Below are 8,140 nucleotides of genomic sequence, written 5' to 3'. Positions count from 1 at the left end.
GAAGTGAAGCCTCCTGATCTTGGGCTGACTTTTATTCAAGCAAAACACAGGTACGGCGCTTCCAGGATGTGATTGGCTAATCCATTGTACGTCATATGAAAATGGCAGGCGTGGCCAAGAGTACAGACATGTGACATGAGAAAAGGCGGAAATTTCTTGGGGACAAAAGGGACAAAGGATGGTTATTCTGGTGTAGACAGATTCTAGGTGTGTGGACCTCCTGGAGGCCACCCTGTCTATGTGAACGGTTGAGGGAGGTGGTGAATTACAAAAGGAGAGAGAGAACAAAGGTTTAAGGTGTTTGGAATAGAAAAGGCTTGAGGCCAGATGTAAATTCTATAACATCAGTCACTAAGAGAGAAGAGAGCGAGGTGAAGAGAGAACACTAGGGAGACGGTAACTTGAGCATGTGCTCTAAACACAAACGCTTAAGGATGTGAGTGCGAGTACATTACATTACTACGACTAAGTGATATGGACGGTGTGAGTATGCATTCTTTCAGAGCGTTCTGGAGACTGCTATACATGCAGATGGGATGATCATGACTTCCTCGGACGGTTTGGCTCCACTGGGTCCTTTAGCGTCAACTATCAGACGCTAAGGAAATTAATCTATTGTAATTAATAACTGGCTCCACTGCAGCCGTTGCGTTCGATGCCTGCGTCTGACATAAAGAGAATCTACTAGGTTCATTTCTTGATTTTTGACGGACGCTGACAGTTGACGCTGACGGACGCAGTGGAGCCAAGGGGTTTGAAGGCGCGTGTCTGGTGAAGCACAGCTGGCAAGGTCTGAACTCCTGTGTGAAGGAACAGACAAGGTCAGGCAGAGTCATGCAGGGTGTCGAGGGAAGACAGGTTGCAGCCAATCACCTTCTCAGACACAAAAACACATTCTCTTGTCTTAGTGGAGCTGCTGTCATTAATTACAATGGATTCATTTCCTTAGCATCTGATGGTTGATGGTTGACATTGACGGATGCAGTGGAGCCAAGGGATTAGATTGCCTACCTGTTCTTTTAAGAGTTGTTCACAGGCCTTTTTGGTCAATACAATATCGTACACAGACAGGTGCTGCTTCTGAAGAGAGTCCAGGTGCTCAAGGGCTGCACTGACATCAAAATGGCATCACATTGTTCCTAATTACAATTCAGATGGTCTCTGGTTCTGCTGTAGGAGAAACAGATATGGGAAGAATATGCACACTGTATGTTATAACTGAGCCGACTCAGGTGTAGAGGAAAGGGTGAGCACCTGAGCATGTAATCACACCAGTATTATTGATCTGATATAACATTTAAGCTCTAGGACTTTACCAGCCTTACAAGATAATTTAGGCCATCTTTATAGACCTACTCTTCAGTTAATTGTTTTTTTTAGGCAGAGGCAGGGATTGTGGTAGGAGAGGACAGGACTGTGGCACAGGCACAGAGTGGAGGCACAGGTGAGAGAGAAGAAGAGAGAGAGGTTGTTGAGAGGAGCGCAAGAGAGGAGAGAGGAGAAGGAAGGGGACAGGAGAGAGGAACAAGGGAGGAAGAAGGGTGGTCTCCGATTCCTCACTTTTTCCGACTCTTTTTTTCACACACCACCACACGAAGAGATCAGTTCCACAGGAAACACTGTACAGTAGCTTTCCCGTGGCTAGTAGTTAGCAGATAATTCTCAGTCTTATCTTCATTTTAAACACATCAACCATTTTCTAATAATGGATGTCACTAACTTACTCACCCTGCTTTACATGTGCAGTTAGACTCAATGATTCTGTCCTGATAAATTTCAATCTGGACTTTCTGTGGCGTTTGTTCCTTCCGCATAACATACATCTCCAACACCTAGCATCAACTCTTATGTTGTCATCTGCTCCATCCGAAATCCAAATCTCATCCTCGTGTAAAATAGTTTATGCCTTTCTGTTGAGCTCTCTTACACAAAGTAGTGGCTTTTGGCAAATAACAGCCAACAATACAGCGGTATTGTCTGGAATCCTTGAGAGAATGATTGAGCGTGTTTGCTGTTCAGTGGACAGGTGCTCCAGGTTGTGGGCAACACTAACTGGGGGGGGGGGACTTGCCGCGAATCAGCCAGATACTACAGCCAGCCTCACGTGTGTTAGCAAGAAATGGCAAGCCTATCCTATTGGTGATATTTGGCTAGGGGGACGGGACTAGTAGAGGAGGGGATCTGTTAAGCGCTTGTGTACCAATTTATTGCTGGAGACAATGGGCTATATGCACAACTCCAGTACTTCCTGAAATTAGACATGCTCTAACTTCTCTATTTCCTGTCTTAGACTATTGACATTTTATTATAAATATTATATACACTATTACATATAGCCTCTTCAATAGTCTCTGAATATTGATGGGGACATGTCCCCATTAATTAAGTCTTAATATCTTACCACCAGCGTCCCCACCAAAACCACAACCACTACAAGAGCAAGAGATGTGTGTGTGTGTGTGGGGGGGGGGACACTGCTGATCTTTTTCACTTTTATTTTGCAGCATGGCACTTCTGTCAAATGTTTTGAAGAGCACCGCCTCTCACCCCTTTGACCGCCCACCGACGGTGGCGGTCAAAGTTGTGGCAGTGAGTCTGCAAAAGAAGGTGGTCCGTTGGAGGTGGAGTGATGAGATTTGCCACCCTGACGTCACCCAAACCAACAAGAGATGCGCCATTTCAGATGGCCAAACAGTGTGCAAAATAACGCTGTTTGAAGATCAATCTTCCATGTTGCAGGTTTTCACTCTTTCATTATCATACCTATAAAACATAATTGTTGGCAATCATCAAGATCTGTAGAAACCAGTCTATCTGTCATGTGAATAGATTTACTTTTGTAGTCTATTGTAGTTGGCTTCATGCATCTAGCTCATCTGTATTCCTTTCATCTCATTAGACTGGGAAAAGCTACCTTATAAAAGGCTACAACCTCAAGACCTTCCAGGACCAGGAGACAAAGATTTGGATCACCAGATCCACAATGATCTTCAAAACAGCCCCAGTGGCTGTACCAGATGACCTTGAGGCCCAGGCCCTCCTGAAGCCAGCCTCCCCGCTCCTTCCTCTGAAGGACAGAGTGACGGGGAGGCTGATGTCCCTGCAGGGACATGTCATAGAGGTTAGATCTCATTCCCAAATACAGGCGGGCCTTATACTGCCTCAAAATATGAGCATGTTTTTCAAATTATCATTCCAAAGACATGTTCCCTTTGGCTTGCTAGAGGTCTCTTTAACTACACTTTTGGCTTTTAGAGTTGATTTGATGCATGTACCCTACACGTTAGAGCCACGGATTAATGAACACTGCATCCTATTCAATGTTTTGGCTGCAAAAATTCAGTAGAACCAAAAGTTCCAAAGTGCCGTTCGTTATTAAATTTGAAGTATTTCCATTATATGTAATTGAAATATGTAATAAGCCTGTAGGTGTAGGGGGATGGTACTGTATATCCTAACAAGATACATTTTATATAGTTTTACCAGTGTGCTGAGTACAGCCCTTGAGTACATGTAATCTTAATGCTTTATGTATTTTCTTGCTGTTTGTTGTAGCTCTCTTCGGTTCTTAAAATCAAGGGGAGCCAGGAGGAATACCCCTTAAGGAAGCTGACTCTCCAGAAGGTAAATATATGTTTTTAGAAAGAAATCTGACTCTTTTAATAACAAAGCATCTTGCCATTTATTTTTTAACCTTTTTGAAATGTATTAATACCATGTGAAAGAGTGAGTTTGAGATATTTTAGATTTTATTTTTACCCTTGACCAATTTCCTACTCATTGGTGATGTCATAAAATCTTAAGTCATTTCTCAGCACTTAAAAAATAAAAAATAAAATAAAAAAATAAAAAAAAACTTTTTCAGGACGGAGAAAGAGTGGTGGCCTTTGGAGGGAGGCCATCCTCCTTGAGGCACCCCTCGACACCATTGTGAGGGTGTCCCACCTGAAGGGGAGCAATGGGCCATATATGTGGCCCAGAGCACAACATGGACAGAGATTGAGTTAAATTATTATATTGTAAATGTGGTGAAATGGGGATTTCAAAAATGTCTTGGGATATGTGCACAAATTTCACACTACCCATCAGTTTGGTCCACAAGGGACATCTTAGTGTGAAGTTAACTGTACACCTATGACTAACCAATGCTTCTGTGTAACCGAGTGAAAGGTGAGTCCTCGTAAACCCTCGTGGAGTGAGTAGTCCTCCGAGGTGGTGGTAGCGAGTAGCTGGTGAAACTCACTCCCTTAGTATAAAGGATGTGCTAACGACCATGCCGAGTGAGATATCTCTCTTGGTATAGTTATTAGCACATCCGACTTGCGAGCGCAATGTCACATGTTCCCACCCTGGACAAACCCTTGACATGGGTCAAAGGAACTAGTGACAAAAACAACGGAGCAGAATGAAGTCCGTCACATATGCTCATTTGTCCTTGAAAATGGCACACAAAAAGAAATATGGAGAAAAAGTGCTTGAAATGAAATAGTATTAATTTAATCTGTACGCTGAGCCCTATGTTTGATTGCCCTCCTCTAGGTGCAGAAGAGCACAGAGGTCAACATTGAAACCATCCAGGTGGCTGGAGTGATGGAAGACGAGGAAGATGACAAAATGCTGACCATCCTCCTGAAGGATGTCAGCATGAGGAAAATAAGGAGGGATCTCTGGGAGGTCGTGGTGGGGGGGCTGGAGCTGACAGAGGCACCCTATACCGTTAAGGTGCACATAGAGGATGGAGCTGACAGAGACACCCTACACCGTTAAGGTGCACATAGAGGATGGGGAAATTGTTGTCCTGCAACAGGTTTAAGGTGTAGAATTATTTGTTAATGTTATTGCTTTTGTTTATAAAAAAAAATTGCCATGTTAAACTCGTTCTCTCTGTGTGTGTGTGTGTGTGTGTGTGTGTGTGTGTGTGTGTGTGTGTGTGTGTGTGTGTGTGTGTGTGTGTGTGTGTGTGCACGTGCACGCACCTATATTGCAAGTTCAGGGGCCATGCAGTTGAGGTCCTTCTGTGAGCTTCAGGTTCTCTTCTACAGTATTATGTCATAGAGAGATAAGAGGTGCTTGATCATTCATTTAGTGTCATATATTGACTGTGATCATATGTGATTTGCAATACAAGTATAAGTAGCACCTATACTCAGATTGTTTACACCTTCAGTACATGACCAGATAAAAAGGCTTGATTTCGGTGTGACTCACCTTAGGTGATTGGCCAGGTCGCGGATCATGAGATGTCAGCTGGCCAAACCCAGGGGACTGGGTTCCGTTGCTCCATCAGGGTGCAGAGGAGAGGGTAGAGGGTGGGAGGAGCTCAGCAAAGACTGTACCACCTCCAGAGAAACACCATCTGGGAAGATGAAAGGAGGAGAGACACTTCATACAGCCCGTGGAGCTCCAGGTGCTCCAGAGGTCCCATCGTGTCCAGGCTCCTACTGTTGGTGGCTGAGAGCCTCACAGTGACACATCACATGAAGTCAACAGTAGAGGGAGACCAGGAAAATGAGAAAGAAGCACCAGTAATGATAAATCACATTCATTGAACTTAAGAGAGTTGAGAGATTCAAACACTTCACATTCAATTTTCATTGTTCAATGACATTGCAATGCAAACTGTGATATAGCATCCACTGGTCTATTTTTGGCCACAAAGTGGGTGTCTATGAGCTTTTGGCGCTGTCCCGATTGGCTTTGAGGTAAGCCGTTTGTGATAACGAAGAAGAAGGCAAGCTGCCGTAAAACACCACAGAAGAAGAAAAAGATAACGAAGAAGAAGTAGGGTAAGTGTCCCCAAATATGTGATTCCTGGGTATTAGCTATGTTTTGTTTTTCTGATCGTCAAGTACAGAAGGTGAGATGTGTTCTGAAACAAGTTTGATGTCATTAGCTAGTTAAATGTCCGACTGACGTTAGTGGGTCTCATTAGTGATAGTTTAGTTTTCTGCTCGTTCGCTATAATTTCACTAACGTTACTGTAGCAAACCCATCCTTTTGCTTCTGTAAAGTCAACGCAGTTACGCCATGCAATTGATTATTAATATTAAATTCGTAATGTCCGGATCGGTTCTGAATGATAGCTGATAGGCTGGTAACGTTAGCTTTGTAGCATGCTGCCTAGAACGCCGCAAAGCAGTTGGCTGGCTAGGTATATGTTTTATAAACATCCACTCATATTTTCAACAGGTCCACGTGTGAATTCAAGCCACTTAAGCCACTAGTGCTCATCCCAAAACGTCTATTGTCTTCACAGTCTACAGTAGAGCAGAAAGCCCCTCAAAGTATGCATGTCATAAATGTATGGGTGACCCTGACATTAATACTGTGCTACTCTATGTAACAGGTCACAGTGGAGCTGGCAGCCAAATGCCCAGTTACCACACCTATTGTATCTGCAGGGAAGACGGCGTCTTCTCTGATGGTAAATAGAGATTTATAAATGTTATTTCTTTGTTGATTTAGCCGATACAGTATCCTCATGAACATGTAATCTCTGACAGACATACACAGACAGACAGACTGACAGATGGACACACACGTGTGTGTGCGCATGCGTGCCTGCATGCCCATGTGAGGCAGAGAAGTAAGTCACAATCACAAACACAATGTTATAGTTATAACTAAAAATATCTTTATTATTTTCCGTCCAGGTCAGTCATTACCAGGCAGTTCAACCTACCCCAGCCCTCCACCCAAACTTCCTGGCTATGACCAGGATGTGAGTCAGTGGACCTGTTCCCAGCAGCAGAAGATCTGGATGAAAACAGAGCGGGAGTACGAGTCTATGGCCGGGCTCTCTTCCTGTGAGCAACCCCATGAAGATGATGTTATTGTGGCATTTTCCTCCTCAGTCAGAGTTGATTGACAGTCTCTCGGATCTTACGTCCCAAAGTACCAAAAGTACTTTCTAACCCTACTACTGTAATCATAAAAATGGTGCCTGCACCTACTGTATAAGAGAGCCTCCTTGTGTCCCAAAATTCAAATCCCAACTGATACTGTAGAATGTCAAATGGATGATGCAATAAGTAATTAGACCTCACTTCCTGTTTGTGGCATTGAGTTGTTGTTGTCGAGTGGTGGCCGTCTTAAACTCTTCGAGATTTTATATTAAATATGTAAGAATGTCAAAGGGATGATGTGTCAAGCCATTAAACCTCTCTGGACCCCTGCACGCACCGGTTTAGACAGTGTGTCTAAACCATACAGTAAGCCAATTCTATATATATATATATATATCTCTGTAAAGCGCATTGTGTTGCCTCTGGGTATGAAATGCGCTATACAAATAAAGCTTTGATTGATTGATATATATATATTTTTTTTTTTACATATTGTTACATTATGTCATGTATCCCCTATCCAAACTTCTTATTTAATATGCAATAAAACGAAAAGATCTCATAACAGAATGATTTTATAATAAGCCACATGCAGTTGAATGCAATCCAGCTGTGGCCCCTCCCCCTCCCTCCTTCCCCAACTTCACTCTATCCAAATCTCCTGTTGAATCTGGCTTATAGGCTACTTTAGCTATACCTCCCCTTGTGGAGAACGATGGTGTGATCCACAGGGAACTCATCACTTTAAAACGCAACAGAGACTTGGCACAAAAGCGCACAGTCACAGGTGCACAGGGGACGTCTTGAATTATACAGAGGGACGGTTGGCAGCTTTTACCCTGTCAGAGGACGACTTGAAGATCTTCACTACCTAGAAGTTGTGTTCAGCTAAAATTATTTCACTCATCTTGCGGTGAGATTCACGGGACAGAGTCTTGTAAAGTGATGAGTTTCCATGGCGACGCCCGATAGTCTGTGGTATTGTATCTAAAATGAGCGTTGTACAACAATAAAAGATTTATACTTTTATTTTGACAAGGAGGCAAATATTTTGAGGACTTTCTTTTTGTATGATGGTTAAGCGATGACTAACTAAAGTTTTACAATAGCATATAGCTATTGTTTTGTGCAATATTGTAGTGTTAAGTTAATTTAGAATATTTTGCACTAATTGTGATTTAAATATGTTGATTATTTGTTTGAATATTTCAGTTAATTGTTTAAGTAACTTTTTTATATCCTTTCCAAATAAAGCAAGAGCTTTGTTGTTAATTCACTTGTCCATCTCTATGTGT

General features: G+C 42.8%; 1 long non-coding RNA gene across 2 annotated transcripts; it reads left to right on the top strand.

Annotated features, from left to right (window-relative positions):
* The first annotated feature begins 5,770 nt into the window (after positions 1-5,770).
* Positions 5,771-7,315, top strand: LOC311307510. Of its 2 annotated transcripts, none has more exons than XR_014630368.1 (3): positions 5,771-5,786; positions 6,347-6,424; positions 6,654-7,315. It is a non-coding gene; the product is annotated as an uncharacterized lncRNA (long non-coding RNA). The 2 variants fall into 2 exon arrangements; XR_014630369.1 differs by having other exon boundaries at positions 5,785-5,857.
* The last annotated feature ends 825 nt before the right edge of the window (positions 7,316-8,140 follow it).

This window comes from Borostomias antarcticus, assembly GCF_949987555.1.
Source record: "Borostomias antarcticus genome assembly, chromosome: 3".
NCBI lineage: Eukaryota > Metazoa > Chordata > Actinopteri > Stomiiformes > Stomiidae > Borostomias > Borostomias antarcticus.
The sequence above is the reverse complement of the archived record's forward strand: the minus strand, read 5'-3'. Positions and strand labels throughout refer to the sequence as shown.